Source organism: Grus americana, chromosome 3 (assembly GCF_028858705.1).
Source record: "Grus americana isolate bGruAme1 chromosome 3, bGruAme1.mat, whole genome shotgun sequence".
In the NCBI taxonomy this organism is placed as follows: domain Eukaryota; kingdom Metazoa; phylum Chordata; class Aves; order Gruiformes; family Gruidae; genus Grus; species Grus americana.
Genome location: NC_072854.1, coordinates 62,341,515 through 62,366,190, shown reverse-complemented (window position 1 = coordinate 62,366,190; position 24,676 = coordinate 62,341,515). Strand labels below are relative to the sequence as shown.

Below are 24,676 nucleotides of genomic sequence, written 5' to 3'. Positions count from 1 at the left end.
ATGTTGTAAGGCAAAATGAAAATTCAGCTCTTAACATAAGCTCAGAAAATCTATTGCTTGATATAGTTCTCATAGTTAATTAATTTTAGTTTCATAGGCTTTTGTGTTTTCTCTTATAAAAGTGCTGTATTTTCTTGAGAGGAGTGTCAACCCTAATACAAACAATTCTTCTTTAGTGGAAAAATCAGTAAGAAACATTATCATCTAAATCTAACTTCAAGGGAGAGCAAATGACTAACAAATTTTAAATACCATAAACATAATAAATAGTTTAAAAGGCAAGCAAAGCCATCCTGACAGTATGACCTAATCAAGGACACATACTGCTTTCCTGAGGAAAACTGGCAGGTGGAGAGAAAGCATACAGAAAATATATATATATATATCTCTCAATGTTTTCTTTTTGCATTCTTTTTAATCAAGATTCTTGCAGGAAGTAGAAGTGGCTTGGGAATCTTTCATGCATGTTTAGGTTTAGCTGAGGTAACTGCTCTCCACCTCCTGATATCAAGGCAAGTGAAATGAGCCTCCTGAAAAATTGTATTGCATTGTAGAAACAAATCCTGCTCCACAGCCTAGAGAATTAAGGGAAATATTGAATGTCCATCTTTCCCCTCCTCCTTGTCTAATACTTTTTTTTTCCTCAGGCCCTCATCTCTAGAGGGTTAGATATGGCTCTCTTCACATCAGTTTGGTTTCAGTCCACTTTTAGCTTGTTGAGGATGAGAATTTTATCCTTAGAGAAGTTTTCAAGCTTTCTGGAACCCTTTGTAGCACACCCAGGACCCACTTCTCCATCTATTAGTGACCTCCAAAATGCTGAGGTCCTTCCTTACCCCAAGCCCTTGGTCTGCAGCTGAGAGGACAGCATGCCATGCCATGCCATCTTCAGCGTACAGCTTATTTTAGCTCTGAGCATGTCCAGTGGCCCCTGGTGGAGGCAAAACCTCTTTGCTGGGTTTTGTGTTCTGCTGAGCGTCTGCCTACATCAGTTCGCATTTGCAGATGGATTGCTTAAATAGAGAAGATAAATTATTCCTTATTTTGAATTACCAGAATTACCCTAGGAGTTCGTACAACTCAGGCGACTTCCATAGGCTTCCGAGAACAGATGAATTTCCTGCCTACTAGAACCACACACACTGTCCTGCTACGCGTTTACCGGGAAGGAATACAGGAGGCATTTCCAGGATATGCTGAAAAGCAAACGGACCCAGCCGCTTCCTCTATAAACAAGGGCCCTTGCTCTCACAGCAAAATGCACGGGTGACAACGTAGCAGCTGGATGGAGGGGGCTGCGCAGAGCACCCTTCAGGACCCGTTCAGCACTCTCATCCCAGCACAGCATCCGGCATGGATGTGCCTAAGAACATGCATTTATCTAAACTGGGTATACAGTATATATTCTAACATATATACTGGCTATACAATATATATCCTAATGTACATAGAAACCATGTTTCTGAAATGAGTACATTTCAAAGTGCAATGTCAGACTTTATTAGCACAAAAAACAAACTATGAATTAAAAGTAAAATCCTGGTATTCCATCATCAGGGCACTGATAACCCCAAAACTCAGGTTCACGGAGGATTTAGGGTCTGCCTGTTATTCCAGCTGGACATGAAAGAGTGTTTGTTCCTGGTAACACAACTCAGCCATTTCCGCATCTTGAGACAACAGAATTATCCATACTGGGTTATTACATACGCTAAGAACAGGGAAGGGGTCTTTAACGGCCATCAGGTGTTTATAGTTCTGTGCTCATCCAATCTCCTCTTACCTTCTCCCTCCCCTTAAACATTACATATCTATAATTGGGACATAATTTGTTATTTCCATCTTACTTTCTGAGCATGTGAATTCATGCCAGACATTAAACAGAGCAATCAAAACAGACATGATTCATGTGACCAAACTGTAATACACTGAAAACCTCTCAAAATCAAAGTCAAATAATTGGCTTTCATGCCAGTCACTCTACATTTGTTACACATAGTCTTGCAAATTCTGCATGGTCTTTGGTGAACACTTGTATAATTGTCAGTTTAGTGCAGTTTGCTTCCTTGAACTGAGTTTCCTGAAGGATAGCATTGCATGGGTGGTATTTGTGGACACTTTGTTCAAGAAAAATTAAGATGATATTCCCACTCTGCATCAAGTACTTCTAATTTAGAAACAAGTCACGCCATCACAAAACCATTTGGTACTAGTCAAAAGCACACATCAAGACAAAAAAGCAGAGCAACACAGACCACGTGGTCTTTGCATCAGTTAGGTACATAAAACAGGTAAGAAATGAAAGGGTCTAGGACAAGAGATCTGCCTGCTGTCCCATTATCATCACATAACAAAACAAACAGAAAAACAAGAAAACAGAAAGACTTCTTGGCAAATGGTAAACAACCGCAAGCACTGTATCTCATTTGCTTTAGGTAAAATAATATTTCAGTGCAGCATTTGTCTCTCTTGCAAAACTGGGTACCAATTTTACAGGTACCCAAATATGGCTAAAGCTGACTCCTCTGCTCTTCCTACCACTCCCATCCCATACCTGTCCAACAAATATGAAGGATTAGCTTTAAGAATTTCAGAGTACAGAATTATAAACTCAGCAATTCCTCCCTTCCCCTAACATTGCATCATATGCCGTGAAATTGCCGAGATTGAAACCAGAGCTGCAAATTCAGTGATGCTTGGGGGCAAGAGACCTCTTCACTCACGCTTAGGTAAGGCATGCAGCTACACAGATCTCTTCTGACTCATTCCAGATTAATCAATTACAGATTATTCCAGCCAGAAATAAATAAAACAAATGCTTGAGACTGTTTCTGGCCTGGTTTTGTAAACAAATATAATCTAGAATCCCTCTGTGTTCCCCTAAAAATCCAGGGAAATTCATTAGCAAAAAAATTAAAAGTACTGTTTTCAAACTAATGATTGATCAAACCCACACAATCCTTACCAAAAAGAAAGATGGTTCACAAGGAAAACAAAAAGTAATGCAAAGATGCCACAGATAGAAGCATATTCTTTTACAATTTTAATAAAAAATTTCCTTTAATTTTCCTACTAGCTGGCCATGTTAACAATAACTAGGGTGTTTTAGGGGGAAGGATTTTGGGTTTTACTACACAGCAAATTTTAGTTAATTTCTGAGACATTTTCCCTCTCTTTTTTGTAGAAAATAGCTGAAAATAAACCAAATAAAACACTTCATCTCTTTACAAACAAGCCACTGAAAACAGGAAAGAAAAAAAAAAAAGGCTATGCTTGGTTAGCCAGAATATTTAAAGTGACACTGTCAAATTGAAAATATTAATTATTTATTATTTCCTCTCCCCAAAAGATATGTCAAATTTACCTTTTACACATTAAAAAAAATATATCACCTTGTGACACAAAAATAGCATAAGCTAACAATAAAGGTTACTTCTAAACCAGAAACCCTAGTTATCATTTTAGAATTTAGGAGAACCTAAAAATGAGCACATCCTCCAGGTAAAAGTAAACAGCAGTTTTATAAGGCTGCATAAATTAACCCAAAGAATCCAATCACACATTAAAACGAAAGCCGTGACGACATAACATCTATACATTTTATTTGTTTTAAAAAGTCACGCCACAGTTTCAAGAGTGTATTCAGCAGTATGGGCACGCAATGACAGCTACTGAAGAAGTTCAAACACTCGCTAAGATTCCTAGAAGCATCGGGATGAAGGAGGAAGCTCGCAGCTTCGCCCTTCCTTTTCAGCTGTCAGCTTCATTGCCCACCCCCTGCCGGCAGCTGCCATTCCTGTTACGGCGAGTGTTTCACATACAGTTCTCAAATGGGCCATTTTGAAATGCCAGAAATAAATATAAAAGTAAAGGCACCGAAAATAAACCTGGGTACTTTGGTTCTGGTCTGATAGGAGCAATGCAACCTTTTTCTTAATTAAAGTTGACAGTAACCCCTAAAGATTGCATTTGGGAAAGCGCTTCATTCTCAAGGAACTACTGAACGATGGGAAATAAAATTGTGAATGCAAAACTGTCCCAGAATAAGGAACTCCTCCTGGTGCCAGCACGCAGCTCAGGTGGTTTCTGACGGAACTGAAGGGCAATTATTACTCTTCAAAATTAACACTGCTGCACCATGGCCATCGAGTTAAACAGAAACCATCAGAATGCAATTAATGAAAAGTAGCAAAATTCCTATGTGCCACCTTTGCACAGCACAAAGAAAATGCTAAACCCCATATTAGAAGTGCTGTGAGGTCTACATTTTTTATGCCGTTGATCCTCACAAGAGCTGTCTGCGCTCCTTTTGGTCCCTGCCCCACCAGCAGTCCCCATACGCAACTGAAATGCTGCGACGTCCATGGAACGGCTCGCCGTCCCACAGGCGAGTCTCTTTTACTGCGAGCCAGCACCAAGTGTGCAACACAAAGTAATTGCGAAAAACAGGTATTATCAGATTTTAATTACAACAACTGCTTGGACAATGGATCCTTTATCAGATTTCTTTTCCCCCACCTAGGTATTTATTAGCTGTGATCAAACTATGCTACATTCTCCTTTGGTAAACTAAAATCGGCTCATTCTCCACAAGATATGTTTCCCAATTGTTTAATTACTCCTCTGGTCTTGCATCTGAAACTTCTCCAATTTTTCTAGCTAAAAAAAAGCTAAAAGACGGCACAACTTTCCAGTAGTAGCTGCACCCATACTGTCTACACAGGTAATGTAACCGCTCTTACTCTACCTAGTATTTTGTTTAAATAATTACTACTCCTTTTTCGGCTATGATACCATCCTGATCATTTGCTATGGCCTCCAGTTGTTGTTTTTTTTTTTTTTTTTTAAATAAACCGCTGGCTTGTAGTGAAGCACATACTGTTTGCTTGTTCTCAGTTTACTGAACGAACCAGACTACTCTTAGCAATCTGCTCGCTTCGTTATTTACTCTTCCCTCAGTCTTTGTAGTAGCAGTACTGTAGTCATTACAGTCTAACAAGAAAAGTGCAAGCAAGTTTGTAAGAAGAAAGATCTCTTTTATTAGGTCAGCAACTGATCTAGTCAAAGGTATTACTTCTTGTAGAACTTAGTAATCTTTGTGTCACAGCTAAAACAATAAATAGGTTTTGATTTTATGACTAACCTCTGAAAGACTGTGTAACAGTGTCCTCTTTAAAGATTCATTAGCAAGTAAGTATTTTTGAAATCTCTGCTTTAGTTTGCTGTTTAATCCATTTTGTTTGTGCCAAGTTGATTTTGTATCTTTCAAGTTTATTCATCAAAAAGTCATGCCAACTCAAAACCCTTACAGAACTTTATTACATCACTACTCTTATCTCTAGAAATCAAACTTGTACTCACATCAAAAATAATATCGCTGGTTTGGCATGATTGAGTGTTCATAAACCCGTGATGTGGTCTAGCATGCATATTTCAGTGTTATATGGGAGCAACATACAAAAGGCATTTGGAACGTAACAGCATGTAAGTTAATACTTTGTGACAGTAGAGACTTAATAAAAAATAGTTGCCATAAATTAAGCACTTGCCTACAGTGACAGCTAAGTATTGGCCACTTTTGAGAAATTATACAACTTCTTTCCACAGGAATGGTGGTAAAAGAATGCAGCCCGTCACGGGCTCGGCACCCCTCGGCGATGACGTCCTCCTAGGGCAGTGACGCTCTGCCTGTCCCCTGCAAGCGCGGCTTTTGGACAGAAGTGCACAGGCCTGGAAAAGTTCTATCGTCTGGTATCGCACCTGCCTTCCTTCTTTGAGAGCATCATAGCTGTTCCCTCCAAAGGTACCGTAACTTTCCCTATTGTTTTAACCTGTACATATATCTGCAAATTATTTGCAGTGACATTAGTTTTAGTTAAAAAAAACCCAAACACATCAACAAAACCTTTTGGTTAAACACGAAGGGATCGTTTTTGTAGACAACGTTTTCAGTCTGAAAAATTCCACCTATTCCGCAGACTTGACCCTGCGCTTCAGTTAATAGAGGTGGCAGATTAGGTAACGGAGACTGTGGTTCCGCAGCTATTTCTGCGGCGCCGGTGCCAGGCTGAGCAGCGCGGGTGCTGCCACTCATTCCGACCTTTGCCTCGTGCCAGCACAGCTGCTTGTGAACCACAGCAAGGAACGGATCCAGCTTAAATGAGTGACCGGCAGAGGAGGGGTAAAGGGCTGCTTAAGAAGCACTGCCACCAAACGTGAAACCACAGCTTCGCGCTCGCTCTTCTGTCCTCTGCCGCAGAAAACGGATGGACGTAGGAGCTGCAGGTTCGGTTGGTCACACGCAGCAGCGAGTCACAGGCAGATTACTGCTATTACTGCTTATATGAACCAATACCTCTAGAAAACTATGTAAAAACAGAGCAAAATGGTGCCACCCTTCCTACAGATCTCACAGTCGAACTGCTGCAGGCTTTGGCCTGATCTGACAGCATCTCTCGAGCTGCAGTCCTCATCTTGGACTTCCTTCAATGCAGAGCTAAGCAAGACCCCAAAAACCTGGGTAGTTTCACAACCAGCAAGGAGTAACTCCTTCGATTTCATTTGTCTTAAGCCAAAAATCTGACTAGTCAGCTAGCCCTTGGAGAAATTAGACTATAGTTTACTCACAAAGTTGGCAAACAAGCTGAATCATAACAAAATACCTACCAAAAATTACTACGAAACACATCAGCTGGCCATTTTAGCTGAAAGACCCTACTCCTCTAATTGCAGGTGACTCCCAGCCATACTGCTAAGCAGTGAGCTCAGCACTCGGACGGTGCTTTGAACACAAAAATCGCTTCTCTGAAGGGGCAATCAACCCAATTAATATGAACATTACACCACCTCCTTCTATCACACCAGATTAGAATAAACATAAAAATAGGTGGCCGAGTGGAAAAGTGCTTTAAACTTTCCACTTGGGAAACCTTCCACAGTTCCAAATCTTGCCTCGGGGTAACCTGAAAATTTTATTTTGGAGACCCTTTCCCAGAATATAATTATTCCATTTGTAAAACCTCTACACGATTCGGCCCTATTAGTTTCCAGCTCCCTCGTTCTCTGCGTTAGGAAGAGCAGAACAGGAACACGAGGCTGCGTCGCATTGCTAGAACTTGGCAGAGGAAATGTGCATAATCTGCCTGGGCTGCGCCTGGTTTTCTGAAACCATGTCTACGCTGGGACGCTCAGGAGAGCTAGAAGAAAGACCTCACATATAGCGTGATGTCAGGATGCATAAACCGAGAGTAGAGAGGGTGGTTTAGCTGCTGTCGCTTGGGAGTAAGGTAGCCTTCATTTTCGGTGATTCTCTGGGAATATACTACAGTAAATAAAAAGGAACATCCAGGTGGGATTTAACATGGTAAACTGATTTCACACCTTTCATTGAATAGACTTGGCATTCACAAAATGTCCCCAAGTAAATGCAACCTGACTATTCAGAGCAACAACGTTGCCTCAAAAGAATTAAAAGAATATAGTCAATTAACAATATTTCTAACTGCATCATTTTCAGGAATACAGTTGTTATAAAAGGCATTTCTGTGGTCATTTATAAAGGGCTGTAAAAAATAAGAAGATATATTCTAACATAGGAGTATGAAAATATCTTAAAATGGAAGAAAACATCAATATATGATTTGGTATTTCACCCTCCTTTCTTTTCTCTAAGTGTTGCAGGATCACTCCTCGGTGCACGTGCTCTCACATATACAAGTATACTACAAGTATACTACAATACCCTCCCAAAAAACCAGACTGCACTAAGAATAGAGGACTAGATACTCATCTGGCATAATGCAAGACCACTCCAGTAATTTCAACATTCCTACTCCAATTTGCAACAGCTAAGGATCTGGCACAAAAGATCAAGTTAAGTTTCCAATTACCTCATGCACCAGCATTGATTTCAATAGTTATATACACATAGTCAGAGAGGAGAATTATTTGAAAAGTTGCAAACTCAGCTCTGCATTTCTTTTACTTTTGTGGTCTAAATCAGAATCTCCATGGTATTTTAATGTAGGTTTTTGTGGTTTAATTATATATGTGTCAAGAGCAGAATAGTTACTTGCCGCGTCTACCCAATTGAAAAAAAAAGGCAGCAGTAATTCTTTACACTGTTGACAATGTCAACTTCTACTGGGTCACGTCACAATAGTAATAAATTCTAATGTTGCCAAAAATCTACTACGTATTAACTTAAATACGTAAGTAAAAAGTTATCACCTATATGAAAATTAGTCTTCTACATATGAATATTTTGCAGGTTGCCTTGGGAGGTCTTTTTGCAATTTGCTGCTCCAAATTAGGAGGCAACCCTGGTGTGAAGACACAGTATTCAGTCAGCCCAGACAGACTGGGTTCTTCAGAGACAGCACTTAAATTACACACAATTAAACAGCCCTACACATAGTCCTGCAACATTACTGGCTACACTCTACTTCTGTGGACAGCTGCTTAATGAAAAATTGACATAATTTTATTTATTTTTTTTGAATTCTAGGAAAGGGACACAGATCCCCAAAGGAATTTAGCACAGAAAACCTCCAAAATCCTGCTTTTCAAATCCACGGTAATTGCAGTCCAAATCAGCGTTTAGTGTCTTGTACTTGAGCCTAATAGCTTAAGACCAAATATATAATAGTCTCACTGGTACATGGACCTCCGAAAGTTCTGCAGATAATCGCTCCTCATTACAATCTCCCCTTATCATGAAGAAATTTTAAACAAATTGAAAATAAAATGCTTAAACTTTAGTATTCCTCAGACAGCCATTAGCATTTGACATTTTGCTCAAGTCTGACAACTAGCCTATATACAATCCTGTGAGTGAGACTGCCCAGCGACACATTTTGATATAGGATAATCAATCATCAAAGTAATTTTACTGTTTAAACATTAAAGCAAAAGATGGGCCAGCTATTTGACACATTTCTCAGGCTTAGAAACAAAAAAAGGAGAAACTGCTTTAAAATAGTTTTCACCAGGGTCCCGTATTACAGGCATCCCAAAAGGAATCCTCCTGGCAGCCTTACAACCTACAATGTGGACTAAAAATGTAAGTTTTATTGCCTTTTCAAATAAATTTTATTCTTTACTTGACAGATAAGTACTCTTCATATCTGAGCTTTCACACTGCAAAGTACATCCAAGTTCCTTTAAGCGCTTCTGATTTAATGACAGATTTAATAACATTGCAACACAGAAGTGAGGACTTGGCCAAAAAACTTATTTCATAAAAATCTGATTTCTGTACAGCAACATCTAAAATGTCACCTAATACATACAAGTAAAGCAGAAAGTTTTAATGTATATCGTAAAGCCTGGGGCTTCGATAGGTAAAACATCTACTGACTTTAAAAGACCATAAAGATAATCTATTTTTAATAACCATTTTTATTTAATTTTAAAAAGAGTAGCAGTTTATGCCTTCAGTAGAACCACGCTCTGAAATCTCAGGGGTGATTAAAGGGCCATGCCAAAGCTGCAAGGTTTCAAATATCAAACTATACTATTATGTCAGGGCCAGCAAGATCAATTAGCGCTTTTCAATGACAGAAAAGGTTAAGTTGGACGCACATTCACACAATATTTAAATCCAAAAAAGAAAAACAGCACATAGTAAGTTAATACCACATACTAAAAGTTTACTTATAAACCTCTCAATCGATGACCAAATATCAAAACTCTTCTTCCATTCGCACAACATAAATACTGCTTTTCTAATGCAAAATGGCAAGATTATAGATACGTTAGACAGTAGAAATAACATTGGATTTTAAAATACAAAGTAAAAAACAAAGACATCTGAGTGTTTCTGCTACCAGACATGGTTTAGCACTCAACTTTCAAAAAGCTTTAAAAAGACTTGACAGATGTCTGTTAGTCTGATGCCCCTGTGTTTGCATTCTTCTTGCAAATCTTGACAATACTAAAAATGAATTATAATGAGTAAGTAACCCTATTCCCATGTTCAATGGAAAGACAAATAGAAAACTACCATACAACAAAAAACACAAATTAAAAATACTATTCTGTAAATTAACTCATCTTAAATCTGGAAAAAAGCAAGTGTCCACCTTCTGCAATTAAAAGCCACGCAGAAACATGCACACCAGGAAGCAAGGGAACTTATGTTTCAGTTCTTAGTGTCAGAAGAATACTCACTGGAAGTACAGGTATGTTAGAAGTTAATTCGATACCTGTTAATATAAGTGTTGCCGCAGTAAACATAGCCTGAACAAAGTACCATGTTATGATATCAAATAAAGTCAGTATAAAATCACAATAAAAGTGTAGACAATGAAGAAAACTTAAGGAAAAAGCACACTGTTGAAATCAGTGATTTAGATTATAATGGCATTATTTTGAGTAAAAGCAAAGCAAGATTACTTTTGTTCAATGATATATTTCCAAACATCTCTGTTTTTTAAAGCCCATTTCTCTATTTATTTCTTCAAGGAGTGATTTGAAATATTTACTACCAGACAGTACCTAATTTTAGGTTTTAAGTGCTTTAACAGCTCTATGAAATATGATCAGCAGCTGCAATATAGAACTATGCTGAATAAACTCTCCTTATAAAAAGGGAGACCTGTTTTACCCTGAGTTCATAAAATCCTTCTTTCAAGAAAGAAAAAGATAACACAGAAAAAATTAGTCGTTGCGTCCTAGAGCGTTTGACAGAAATTCCAGGAATTTCTTTCTTCTTTCTGAATTAACTTTCATATTTAATAGAGGAAAAAGCAGTTTAAATTTTAATACTGGAAGATTGGATTGAACATTGTGTAATACCAGGTCATCAAGGAAACAGACAGGTACCTTTGCCATGCTAAACGCCAGCGTTTAACACTGATTAATTCTAGAACTGAAAGGTAAAAGTTGCATAAAGTTTAAAGAGTAGCTCTCAAAGCTTGCATCAGAGGCTAAAAATATGTGGCAGGATACTATCTATAGCTGTATTTCTAGTTGCCTTGTTTGAAACATTTTAACTGGGAACTGCAATTAACTGGGAACACACCAGTTTTCTACTCATTAATCTATCCCATTGGCGTTATCCAAACAGCAGAATAAATTTCTATTGCAGTGCGTTGTGAAGCCGTTAATAAATACAAATCCAGTAAGAGTAACCTTCAACTAAATTTATTAGCAGTACAACTATACACACATAACAAGTTATAACTGCACATGAATTATCTGAACAAAGATACAGAAAGGATTAGTCGACATACTCTTCTTTCATTTTTATTACATTTGATTGAAGAACATTAACGGTCTCAGTCATACGCTCTGATTCGGCTGGTCCTGTGTGGGGCCAGGAGTTGGACTCGATGATCCTTACGGGTCCCTTCCAACTCAGGATATTCTATGATTCCATGATTCTAACATTTGGTAATATAAATACCAGAACTTTCAAAAGAAAACAAGAGCTGTTTCGGTTGTAGCCCACCTAATGTTAGATATCAAACATACAGGAAGAATCACGGGGAAGAGAGAGAAATGTCAATCTGCATTTCCACTTTACTCACAGTATGATACATATTGTACGTATGCAAACATTTGATATTCGGCAGCATTTTCAGATATACTACAAGAAAAAGTCAAACCCACAGTAATTTCACGAAACTTCTCTTTTGAGTGTTAAGGAAGTGAAACAATGATATAACCTGAGCTTTAATGCGAAGTACACTCTTCAAATAACAAATAAACACTGAGGTCGGACCTAAAAAAAATATTTACCATACAGAAAAGACGCTTGCTTTGTATACTTTAAACTGTTGATTAGCTACTCTTAGATACATTTTCTAGTCTCAGCAAGTGAAACACGTAAAACGAAACCCAGAAAAGTGAAAATACTGGTTTCTTACTGTTCTAGCATGACTTCACGCTTAAACTCGAATCGGCCAAGGCGCTCCCTTGTCTGGTACAGCGTGCCTCCCAGGACTTTTGTAAATACCAGCTATTTCACATCGCCACTCGCCAGATAAACGTATATACCTCCGTGTGCTCCGCTTTAAATCCTGCCCGCGGGATAACGGGAAGGCAGCACCGTACCTACTTGGCTCTTAGCGGCAGTTTCATAAATGTAAATGAAACTTTAGATGCCAATTACTGATTGGCAGCGGCGCTGCCGTGGGATCCCGCTCCTCGGTGGAAAGCGCCGCGGGGCTGCTCCCCCGCGGGTGGGTGCCGGGCGGCGGCCCCGGGGCACCCCCACCGCCCCCCCACCCCCGCCGCCCGGGCACGGCGCAGAGCCCCCGCGGCTCGGGGAGAACCACCGCCGGAGCCCTGTGAAACCCAGCCGGCGGTTTTCCGCGGGTATCTGATTTTGGAAGTGTCTGTAATGACAGCCGGAGAGGCAAATTAATGGCCAACAGCCCACTGGGTTTGAACACGGAGAATCCTGTTACCTCCTCACGGATCAAGTACACACGCACGCACACACGAGCGCACACACACACACACACGCAGAGGCTTCCCCACGTGGAAACGCTTTCAAACCAAAACACAAGACCCCGCAACGCCGGCGGAAAGGGCGGCGGGACCCCCGCGCCGGGGCTTTCCTCTGCCTCGGTCCTCCGGCGCAGCGGGGACCCCCGGCGGGGGCGGGGGCGAGGTGGGACAACCCGAAAACGCACCGTTTTGTCTTTAAACCACAAGACAAACAAGCCGGGGCGGGGGAGGGGAAAAGCGGGAGGGATCCCTCAGGGAGAGGAAACGACCGAGAACAAAAACAACGGGCAGCTCTGACCCCGCTCCTCTCGGGCACCGTGAAAAGCGGCTGCAGAAGCCCCAGCGGCGGCTGCCGGCCGGGAGGCAGCCTGCCCCGTCCGCCGGCCCCACGAACGCTGCACGCCCGCGGCGCTCCGCCCGGAGGAAGGCAGGCAGGGGAGACCCCCGAGCGCTGCCGGCGGCTGGGGCAGAGCGGGGCCCGAGGGAGGGCGGCGGAACCGACCTCCTCTGCCGCCGCCGCCACTGCCTGCGGGTCCCGGCCGAGCTGCCTCACCCCCCCCGCCGCGCTGCCCGAACTCCAGCCTCGCTGGCAGAAACGGGTGTTTCGGGAAGGGGCTCGCTACCATCCCTGCGTGGTTTTATGCCGCTCTGGCCGGAGAGGTTCCCCCGCCGCCTGAAAACTTGTTTCCTCCCAGTCTCCGGTCGAGCCGCCGCCGGTCCCAGCCCTGGCCCTCACAGGCGCGGGCGGCGGGGCGACCCGGCGGCCGGCAGAGCCCTCCCGCCCGGCTTGCCTCCCGCCTCCCCCAGGCGGGCCGGCATCCCCCCAGCTGCTCGCGGGGCGCAGCCCGGGCCCCCCGTTTCCGCCGCTACGGGGGTGGGCGGGAGGCGCAAGCGGGGAACAATGCGGTGGCAGCCGGCACGGCTTGCGCCTGTCTCGGAGCTTACCCCAGCAGCCGCGGTAACAGCCAGTCGAAGAGGGGTGAGGGCAAAACGGCAGAGACTGTCACCTGGACAGAGGCAGAAAGTCCGGCTGGACGGGCAAAAAATCACCCCCGTCCGCACCAGAGACCAGTTTTGGTTTTTTTTTTTTTTTGCAACTAAACTCGCGTGGGGCCGGGGGGCGAGAGCCCTTCTCCGTCCCGCGACGGACGGCTCCGCTGCTCCTTGCCATCACGTTTGTTTTGCAGCAACTTTTTTTTTTTTTGTCATCTGAGCGACACGAAAACAATGCTAAATAAACCCTGAACACGAACACAAGCACACGCACACACCCATCTCCACGGCCACATGCACATGCGACAGGGAACCGGCTTCCTCCACCTCTGAGCAGAAGGGGTGGAAGGGAGACTCGGGGCCGGGGAAGTCAGAGAGACACTCACCTCCTCGCTGCCGGGATATGCCGCTACCTTTATTTTAGGGCTGCTCCTTATTTATTTATTCTCGTCCCTTCTCCGAGCCGAGGTTCCCCTTTTGCACTGTTCCTCTGGCAAAAACAGGACATCCCCTCTAGAAGTCGTCCCCCCACCCCCCTTTTCTCCACACACAAATAAAGCGCAACTCGGAGCAAAACGGGAGGGGAGACTTTGGGGGGGGGGGTAGATGGAGGAGGAGGCTGGTACGGGAGAAGCCAAACACTCCTCGCACTTCAGCGAGTGCAACTAGTTGCCTCTCACGCACAGGCACGTAGAAAGTTTCCCTGGCGAGGGACGGGACTTTGCCAAGAAAAGGTACCCCCCTCCCGCCCAAAAAGGTCGTCCCGGGAGCGGGAAGGTAAGGGGCGAGGAGCGCAGGGGCCAGCGCAGCCCCGGGGTGCCGCTGGGCACTTGTGCCGGGAGGTGCCGCCGGGGCTGCGCCCTGTGCCGGCCCCTGCTCGGCTCGGGAGCCGGGCTGCCCCCGCTGCCCGCCGCCGCCTCCCCGGGCCGCCCCGCTCAGCCCCGCTCAGCACGCCTGCGCTGCCGGCCCCCGGCACACCGCGGCGGGCACGGCCCGCGTCTGCCCGCGGCTCCTCGGCTGGCCCGGCCATCGCGCACCGCCACAGTCCCGCTGTCCCCGGGCTCACAGTCCAAGGCCTGGACCCTTCGCCTTCACTACTCCCTGGCAGCTACAGCCAGTAGTGATGGGAGCAAAGAAGGAGAGGGCCCTGAAGGGCATGGGTCACGCTGTCAGCCTGCGGTTGACTAATGCTAATCCACTCGAGTACAGGTACCAAAGTCCACGTTTCCCTTTTTCCTTTTGTTTCTTCTACAATAAACCAACACTGTAAAGAAATCTTGACTTTTTTGGGAAGGTTGGGAGTATGTGAATGACCAAGTACGATCAAGCGCTACCAGACAGCACCTTTTGCTCGATCCTTTTATAGGATGCATTTGTCTCCTTCCTCTCAAGCTGGTCAATGTGGATGGAGACAAAGTCCTTTCCTGCTTTGAAACTGAACGCTCTTTTCTGCTGGAAATTCAGCAGCTGTGTTTGGTCCTCTTTGCTACCTAGTGTGGGGAAGTGGAAGAAAATCCCTAATTGCTTAGTCACATTTCATACTCTTATCCTTCACCTTGTATTATCTCCTGAGTATTATTTCACTGAGGGGATTGAATGGCTCTTGTTCAACCAGCTGCATCACCCTCTTTCTATCAAGTTAACTTCACTCTCCAAAGGGTATAAGTCAAAAATTCAAAAGTTAGGCCCTATAGCTGGAAAGAGATGTGAGAGAAAAGTCTTGGTTTTCAGAAGCACTGAATGTCAAAAACGTTTGAGGTCAGCAAGTAACATGAAATGAGGGGAAAAAAAGTACAGATTTGTGAAGATTCTTTTCTACCTGCCTTCTGTTTGCTTACTTTGCACTCGGTGATACTATTTAAAGCATAACTTTGCTCAAACTGTCCACGTTTGAATTTCATAATTTGCATTCAATGAATTGTATTAACATGGTCATCTTTCTCCTAAATAATTTCAGACTTAAAATGACTACATCTTCATGAAAACAAGTCTATAAAAACCCTGTATTTGCTGTCTTGGGAGAGTCGCCACTCAGAAAGAGAACAGACTTGGAAAACTCTTTTGACCTACACAAATACAGCTAGAAAAACATTTAAACTAAAAAAACCCCCAAAAGCCAGCCTTCAAATTGACATAGTGTAGGACAAGCCAGAAATATGAAGTGAATTTTGAAACTGAGAGTTTAGGGAGTAACTGGCAGGGGGGAAAACTCAGATTTGCAGGAAATAATTGCGATTGACAACCCTGCCGCAGAGTAACAGTCATGACTAACGCCAGCACCCATCCTGCTAACAGGCTCCTTCTGCAGGGAAACGTGCTAACAACTCCTTCCTTTCGAGAGGACTTTTGTGAACAGCAGTGGTCTAACATGAAGTGCTTGAACACCATAATGAAGGTTTTCTGAAGTCTGGTTTCCTTCCACTTTACTTCAATGAAGCAAATTCCTGTTACCGGGAACAGTCCCCTAGTAACATGGGTTGTTTTAATAGACATAGCAGTTTAAAGCAAGCTTTTGACCATCTGTTGCACCATCTCTTAAAATGTAAGATACAGCTGACTTGAAAAGATTATGTATGATCTTTGTTCAATGTAACATGTTTCAAATTGAGGAGGGATGGGAGAATTGCACTGCTTTTACATTGTACGGACCCAAGGCAAGTCTCCCATTAAGGGGCCTGGCCTTGCTGTCATTGAACCACGTTATTTTGCTATTGATTTCGGTGAGAGGGGGCAGGGTCATGCACAAAACTAATGAGCATTTGGCCTGAGTCACGCGTACTGAAGGAAGTCCTACAGAAACTGATCTCCTAACCAAACGGTACATTTTCACAGTGATTCATTGTAAATATGACTGTCACAGGTAGGAATTAAATGATGATTTTGGTTAAATCGGTGTCTTTGGGCTGAAGTAAATTCCAGTGAGATCAGTGCACGTGATTTCAGAAGGCGGCAAATCCAAAATCTAGTGCAATATACTGAGTCATATAAATGACCCTGTGTGACCATATAGAGGCCTGCATGGAGAAGGTCATGCTAGAAATAGTCCTAACAGAGCCCAAGGAAAGGCTGTAGGATCCACTTTTACACAAGAATAGAGGAATAATACCTTATCCATTTAAAGCAACAGGGGAATGTAAGTAGGCAGGATGTAATTATCTAGATTGGTATTTGGCCAGGCACTCCTACACTTGCAAAAATTACCATAGGGTGTTTAATGACCGCAAGTGCTCGGTATCCTTGGTTTTACCTCTTATATAAAGACAGCACTTGTGATCATATACTTTATGCTGGTTCAATACTGAGTCAGCAGAAGAATGTTGCCCTGCACAAATACCAGTTCATACAGTGACTTGGAATTTCCTGGGAGGCCTTCCATGCAAATACTATAGACCCAACCCTACTTACCTTGTGAAACCTAATGAGATTACGGCCATATGATTCCAGATAATCATGTTTGCATATGTTACTACAAACAATATGGGCTTTAGAATCTTTATAAATAATTTTGAAATTAAACCAATATACTTTGCATCTCAGTGATAAAAAGGGGTTTTTGTTGCTGTTGTTTAAGCAAAGGGATTATACTTAGTTATTCTGAGAAAATCTAATGACAGACAGCCGCTATTTTGGCAATATATCATTATTATGATTTATTGAAGTGCCCACCATATGCCGCATCCAGCTTAGGTACCTGTTGTAAATTTTGTTTTACAAAAGCAGGGCTTTGACATATAGTTTCTTATTTTCAGGTTCAAGTATGAAATCCAAACGTGTGTTAATTAGGCGAAGTTTGTTGATCTGGATACTTAAGGTTATTAGTGGTGCTTCATGGCTTTATAGTCATAAAAAGAAAGAATGAATGGGGGTTCTTTTGCCCTGGCTATCAGATTTCAGGTTTAAAAAGAAGGTGACCCACCCTTTTCAGTAATTCAACATGCAGGGTTCAGCTGTGGGTTCAAAAGCAGGTTACAACTGGCTAGTCATTGTGAACTTGAAGTGCCAACTGTGCCTTTAAGTATGTTATATAACGTATTTTTTGGTTTCAGTTTTCAAGTATGCCATCATTTCAGCGTTACTTAGATTTCCATATATTTTTTTAATCCAAAAAAATCTGACCCCAATCATAAGGTTCCATGGCTCCAAATAGCTGAGCTTTTCTAATATTTTATTTTGAGTGCCCACGTTCAATACTTCATCACATAGATATGTGCTGCGGGCAGTGCCAATTACGGTGCCAGGGGTGTCCTCAATTATCTTCAGTGCTCACCAGGAGAGGGCTCTGTTCTGCGTCCCTTACCCAGGCAAAAGTCCCACTGAAATTAGTGCAAGTTTTGTCTTTAAAGCTTGCTTGAAACAAAGCTGGCTAAGTGCGAAGGCAAACCTGCATTTTGCAGCTGGCTGTGCAGGCAGAACGAGGTATGCCTGATAATTTTAAATTACATCCTGCAATTATACCAGGATCTTTCTTTCCTTTCTGGGAGAGACCAACTCTGCTTCCAGCAAGATACCATTTCTTCATGTTTCATGGAAGTTACATAAAGTTTCATTTAAGTAATATATGGACCCTACCCAGAGAAAATGCTGGGCCATACTTTTTTTTTTTTTTTTTTTTTGACAAATCATGTCTTCCCTGTCACTGTGAGAAAAAGCTGTGTCCACAGTGATCAAGGCTAGCACACAGATCTGTCAGCTTGCTGCTTGGCATGGGTTTGCTCTCACCAGTTAGTGTTCTCCTAAAAAATGTCCTGATGCAGTTCAGAGTGTGCTATGGGGTCAAGGACCCTTCCTGGTGCTTTGACTGGTCCAGCGATCCTATGCTGGAGAATAAGAGAGTTGCTAATGAGAGTTTTAGCCTTACAGAAACACTGCTCTGGCAGATGGCCTCAGGGCAGAGGAGCAACCTCCGGACCATTTCCTAGTGCAGATGTAGCCTGAAAGCCTCTCGTAGACCTGTTCCAGAGACAACATCGCGTCAGGTTGTTGGGGAGGTGGGAGAGGTGTCAGGGCTGGTGTTACCTCACCTCCAGAGCCTCTGGCACTGGGGGAGGGTTGAGGGTGTGCCCCACATCCATCCGTGTTTATTCTGGCACTAGAACCTTGTTTCAGATTTCATTTCATCACAAATAAAATAAAGAGCAATCCTTGGATGATTTATAAAAATGCAAACATTTTAATCTGTTTCATTAAACATTAGTTCTGCTGCTTAGTGTAATTCCCTTGTACTTGCTTGTTAATCAGTTTCACGTTAACTGTAGTTTCATGACTTTCTGATTACTTCTAGGAATTTCAGCCATCTTTTAAACTTCTCTCTGCTTATTTATATCCATTTACAACTTTCTTCAACAGAATAACTTTGAGATGGCCACCATACTACTTCTATAAATCTATTTAAAGCATCCTCAAATTCTCTGAGCTATAAACCCCAGCTTTTTGAAAATAGTTTTTGCTTACATATATAGGTAGCATAAACCAAAAATATGATATAATCATTTTACTGTCACTGATCAGAAATGGTATGTGTAAGAGACTACTTGTGTTTATTAGTAAACTATCAGGCATGTTGAGGTTTCCAGTGAAGCCAATGGCAAAACATTCAGCAATGTGGTTCTCAGCAGGATTGAGCTCGTTATGCAATAAACTCTCATACAGATTCATGCCAAGAACATTTACTACACTGTAACATCATATTGTTGCTGTATTGCATTATAATATAATAGCATATATTCAGTAAAGAATAATTGTTCATGAGCTTTTTCACATCTTTTAATAGAAGTAAAAATGTCATTGCCAAATAGTGCTACAAATGACATTGTATATTACTGTTACACTAAAAATAACTTTGTTTCTTCCAGAAGCACGACTGAATTCAATTCTCCTAGTAGCATAAGATTAAATGAAGTTCAGGCAATTTCACTCATTTATTTGCAGGTGTTGTACAATAGAGGAAGGAAACACGGAAAAACTACAAAATGAAAAGCAGATATGCCAAAAAATTATATCAAAGAGTGTTTTCAGAAAACCTGTTTTATTTCAAAGTACAAGTTTCTTTCTCCTGTTAAAATGTTCTATTCAAAGACTTTAGGCATTTCTGGACTTGTAAATTACAGCTCCAAAAGTATATATAGATTTAAGCTGCTAGTTTAGTTGCGGCACTGTAAAAATGGTAATAGGCAGAAAGCTGGGCACAGCATTTAGGGACCTTCATTTTCAGAAGTTACCGCAATGTTGTCTTGTGTTGGGATATTCCTGAGCAGACTCTTCAGGTATTAGTTTCTGTGAGGACCTCATCATGAGTCTCAAAGATATTGATTAGGAATAAACTGTTTATATTACTTTAAGGATGCTTAAACAGCAGTTTTATAGGTCTGGTTTGTACTTGGCTGTGAGTTAATCCTGAGAGCAAGCTCCTTATTAAATCATTCTTTATGCACTGAAATCTTAAGACATCCAGCAAAAGGTAAGTTTGTTCCATTCTGGCTGTGAAATAATAAATGTATTCTGAAAGAATCACTAGTGTTCTTGGCTTCTGCATTCTTCCAGTGAGTCCAGCCTGTTTATGTAATGTATTATTCATTATTAATGTAGTTATTATATTTACATTTGGATACCTATTAGCCTTTACTCAGAATGTATACATTCTGCTGGAAGGTCTTATTGCACTCTGTAAACACGGACAGGCACAGTCCCTGCCCCAGGGATCTTACAAGCTAGCCCCATGTAAACTGCCCAGAAGATATTGATAATATAATTTCTTCTGGCACGGTCATCCACCGGTCAAAGTCAATGGAGGCAAGCCCTTCAGTTTTAGTATTAGCTGGAACATACCTCGATGCTATCTGTAGCTTTTGTGCGGGCGTTACACGGGACCGTGTACACGATGGATCAGACCTTCAGTAGAGGAGCAGCTAATCGTTTGAGGTACGTTCTGGAACTACCAGTTCTGAATTATATGCAATATAAGAAGATGCTAATGTGAAACTATTTAAGGCCATATAGGCTTGTTTCAGCTAACTGAACAATGTTGATACATCAAGAGCTATGACAGCGATCTGGGCAGCAGTCAGCTGATTTTCCCAAATCAGACAAGTAGAGATTACATGCCTTCTCAGTTACATTTTTGGGGGAGAAGAGCTTGTCATACAGATTGCTGTGTATGACTGAGTATCAATGCAATGGTACATGCACATCTTTATGTTATTTTGCAGTTGGGCAACAGCACTTCTGGACAGGAAAAGGACATTTTTGACAATGGTCTCCCAAGCAGTCTTGAGTAGGTTGAAACAGGAGGCAGAGAGGGTCATCAAGATACGTGTGCTCTCCTGAGCCTCTGTCCTTTCTCACCCCTCTCCCATTATACTCTTCATTTCCTAGTAACAAATAGCTTTTTTTTCTTAACAAAAAAAAAAAAAAAGAAAAAAAGAACTAAAACCAAATGGTGTAGGTTTTGCCACAGCTCTTAAGTTGTTCTGAGACCTACAAGTGGTTACTTCAGCTGTGGTTTCAGAGCATCTTTGCTATTACAGTGAAAAAGAGAGGGTGCAGCAAAGGGGCACAAGGGATGTGCACCACAGGTGAGAACAAAGCAGTTAATGTAGCTCTCCACTCCTTGCCTTATGGTACACCTCCTCATTAAAAGACATGCAAAGTTCTCTTCCTCTTCACCTTTTGCATTAGTTGATTACACTTGGGATTGGCTGTGGATGTGAGTAACTTATTAGCATTTGAATGACCTGTATTGCTATGTAAATGAAACTGAAGATTGAACTTCATGTCAAAAAAAAACCAACCACCAAACCATATCCTAAAAGGTGGCAGCCTGTGTTTCATTTTCCCTGCCCCATATCCTGTTCTGGGAAAACTTTTCTCCAGTCCTGACTTAATAAAAGCATGTACACATTCTGAGTTTTTTTTCAATATATATTTTTATTATTCACACTTTTGAAGCACAGAGAGGGACCAATTTAAAGGGCCTAAAATCTGGGGAGAGTTTTGTTCTGGAAACAATTATTTTTGTTGAGGACTATTGATGAGGTGATTACCTAAGAATTCAGTGGTAGGAAATTGAAGAGGAGGCAATTTCTGAGTTTTGAAAGATCATCAATAACAAGTGAAAACAAGTCAGGTTTCTCAGTGGATTGTTTATACAAGAGTGGTTGTTGATAAATTAACTTCAGATTGGGTATTAGAGGTACATAGTGTGCGAAGTGTAATAACAGTTTTACTGCTCAGAGCTTGTGAAGACTGCATAATTTACAGGCATTTACTCAACCTTTGCAAACAAATAGTAAAATTCTTATAGTAATCCTCATCCTCACGTATCTTGTTAACAATGTTTTTCTTTTTTTTTTTTAATGTTTATCAGTTTTCCTTAGGTTTTGTTTTTGCAAACAGGCAACAATTTTGAATATAACTTCAGTCTATTATGGATGGAGTTTAATATTACCTACTTGGGGAGAGTGGAGAGGAAGAGGAATTAATAAATGAATTGTTCCATATCTTAGGTAACATAAAGCACAGTTATGATGCACAGATACGTGGTATCATGGCTTTGCTCTGACAGTGTTGTAGTTAAAGCTTGATCGTCAGCAAGAGGAGATGCTGTGTTAGTTGTGTCCATATGCAGTTAGTCATGCAAAGTCAGAGGTGAATTGACTGCTAAGGAGGGGGGTGGGCAGTGCTGGAGCTCTTTCGTCGCTCTGCCAGGTTCAGTGTACCCTCCGCGTGATGTGGCAGAGATGTTTTCCCACATTCCTTCCAAGTACCTTCACTTCTGAAGATGAATGGTAACAGCATTTATATCATAGTGCCAGGAGAAAACCAGGAATATTCTTGTATCAGATTTGTTTGTATGTTTAAAAAATGTTTTGTCGTGGTGAAAGAGTTTCAGGAGGAAAAGATTAGCGGTGGGCAAGTGAAGTAGTTTGCTCAGGTATCCAGGAACCTTCTTACTTGTCCTGTTTGGTATCATGCACAGTGCTGTAAATGAATAGTAACATCAGTTAGGATTTCTGGAAGGGAGAGGTACTGCTGAAGTAATTAATACTTTCTTAAAACCCAAAAAGGTTTGAGTCAGAGGGAGCATAAGGTTTGTTTCAGCAATTCTTCTCAAGCAGAACAATCTGGAAAAGCAAAGCAATATTACCCTAACATACAGCCAAGCGACAGCCAGGAAAGATGAGTGCAGCTACTTCCCTATAGAGAAGGTAGATTTCCCCTGTCAGAAAAAAGAACCACAAAAAGAAGTTTCTCAGCCTGTATAGGTAGAAATATGGGTTGGGTTTTTTTACCCCTAATGTCGCTAATATTTTGATGAAAATTAGAGAAAGGAAAAATAATCTCTGTAATTTTAATTCTGGGAAGTACTTGGCAATTAGAATTCTTACAGATTTTAATGGTGGAGAAACAGGCCTAAAGAACAGACTTAAATAAGATCTTCAGTAGGAGGGAGTTCTTGGTCTGAATTCTTCTAAGATTCTGCAGTAGCTTCAGTCTCTATTATTATCTGCTAGAAATGCCCATGGAAGGAGGAATTACACTCTTGTAACAGCTGGGTTTGGTGACACTTATAATGCTGAGATAACAAGGTGTTGACATTGGCCCGTATTTTTCCCCCTTGTGATCATATTCTGTTTGAAGTGACTCAATATGTATCATATTTGTATTGCAAATAACACATCTGTAGTTTGTACACAAATGCTTGAGAGTTTTATTGTCCATGTCATATTTAATTTTCTAAATTAAATATAGATATAATTGCAGTTAAATTAGAAGTTTGAGGCAGTTTGGTAAGATTAATAGGTAGCTTAATAATACTTCATATTTGGTAGAATTTCATTTAAGATTAAGGCACCATTCTTTATGCCTTATTTTAGTTTCCTGAGAACTGCCAATTCATTTTCTCTTGTGTTTCTTTGGATTTTTTTAGTTTTAATTCTGGCATCTTCCACTCACATTGTAAAATAATTCCATTAGTATTGTCATAATGTAGAAGCTGCATTTTATTAAAAGAATACTTAACAGTATTTTGAGATTTCCCTGGCATTTAGTCATACATCAGTGATGTAAAGTTTACTCCTTGTAACGTGCATAAATATTTCTAACACTATTTTACAGAAGACAAGAAAATAAAGCATGAATGATTCTTTTCAGGGAACCGTACAAAGTCTGAGTTTGACAGACCTTGCAGGGGTACAGAGCTTTGGTTACCCAGGTGCCTCGTATCATGAGGCTGTAAGCAAATCCTCTGTCTACAGAAGAAGCAGGTGGTCAATGTTGTCAACGAGACTTCTTCCACCGCCACAGGAATCCTAAGCTAGTATTTGCCCTAGTGCTTGGGCAAGTTGTAAATACTAAATATATGAAGAAAAACACATGCCAAAAGTCAAGAAAAGAGGAAGAAGAAAACCACAGGCATGTGAAAGAAAAGAAGCTTTCAAACATCTACAGGTTTAGTGGTTGTTTCATTCTATATGTTGATTATAGTTACACTAGAAGGGTAAGTTTGCAGCATTGGAAGTCTCTAATTAAAAAAAAAAAAAACAACAACTTCCATCAACTATAATACTGGCTTCATGACCTCATGGTGGTTATCATCTGACAACATTATTCTGGAAACCAGAAATTGATTGCTACCCTCAGGTCCTATCTCACATGCCCTGAAGTAGCTGGGGTTGGGGAACCTGTGGGAAGAATGCACTGCTGTCATTCAGCAGTAGTCTTTTTGGCTAATTAAAGAGGAGCACTGACAAGCTCTGAAAAGAATCCTGTCAGCCCCCATCAGTTAGAACAATGCCACATATTACATGAATCCTGAGGAAAGGTTTTTAAAGAAAGAAAAAGCAAAGGTGGACAAGTAAGTAAGTCCCCACAGGGATAATGGGATGATCCTGCAGAGGCAGCTAAAGTGATGCTAAACATGATGTTGTTTTTCCCTAGCTTCATATCAAAGCTTCATATGTATCACAGAGATTTATACAACTCAAATTAACACTGCGGCGAAAACAGTAGAGATTTCCTCATTTATTCTTGCTTTGGGAAATAAAATGCCTATCAGTCCAGGGTGGGGCTCTGTTATATTAGGTGTTATATGACCATCTAATGAAAAGGAAAGAACTCTCCTGCAGAGCTTCAAATTTAAGGGTGTAAGAAAACAAACATAGACTAATTAAAGTACTTCCCCAGGGTGAAACAATTCCTCAGTACCAGTAGCTGGAACAGAACCTGTACC

At 41.5% G+C, this 24,676-nt stretch overlaps 1 protein-coding gene across 16 annotated transcripts in view; it reads right to left on the bottom strand.

Moving 5' to 3' along the window:
- The window catches only part of EYA4 (EYA transcriptional coactivator and phosphatase 4), a 159,124-nt gene extending 144,865 nt beyond the window's left edge, over positions 1 to 14,259 (bottom strand). For 14 of the 16 annotated variants that reach the window (XM_054822051.1, XM_054822050.1, XM_054822054.1 and 11 more), the window contains exon 1: positions 13,836 to 14,259. The gene's annotated coding sequence lies outside the window, so the exon portion shown is untranslated. Of the gene's footprint in view, positions 1 to 11,870; positions 12,382 to 13,401 lie in introns of those variants that run through there. The other 2 variants (XM_054822053.1, XM_054822052.1) reach the window with 2 other exon arrangements.
- Positions 14,260 to 24,676: the final 10,417 nt, after the last annotated feature.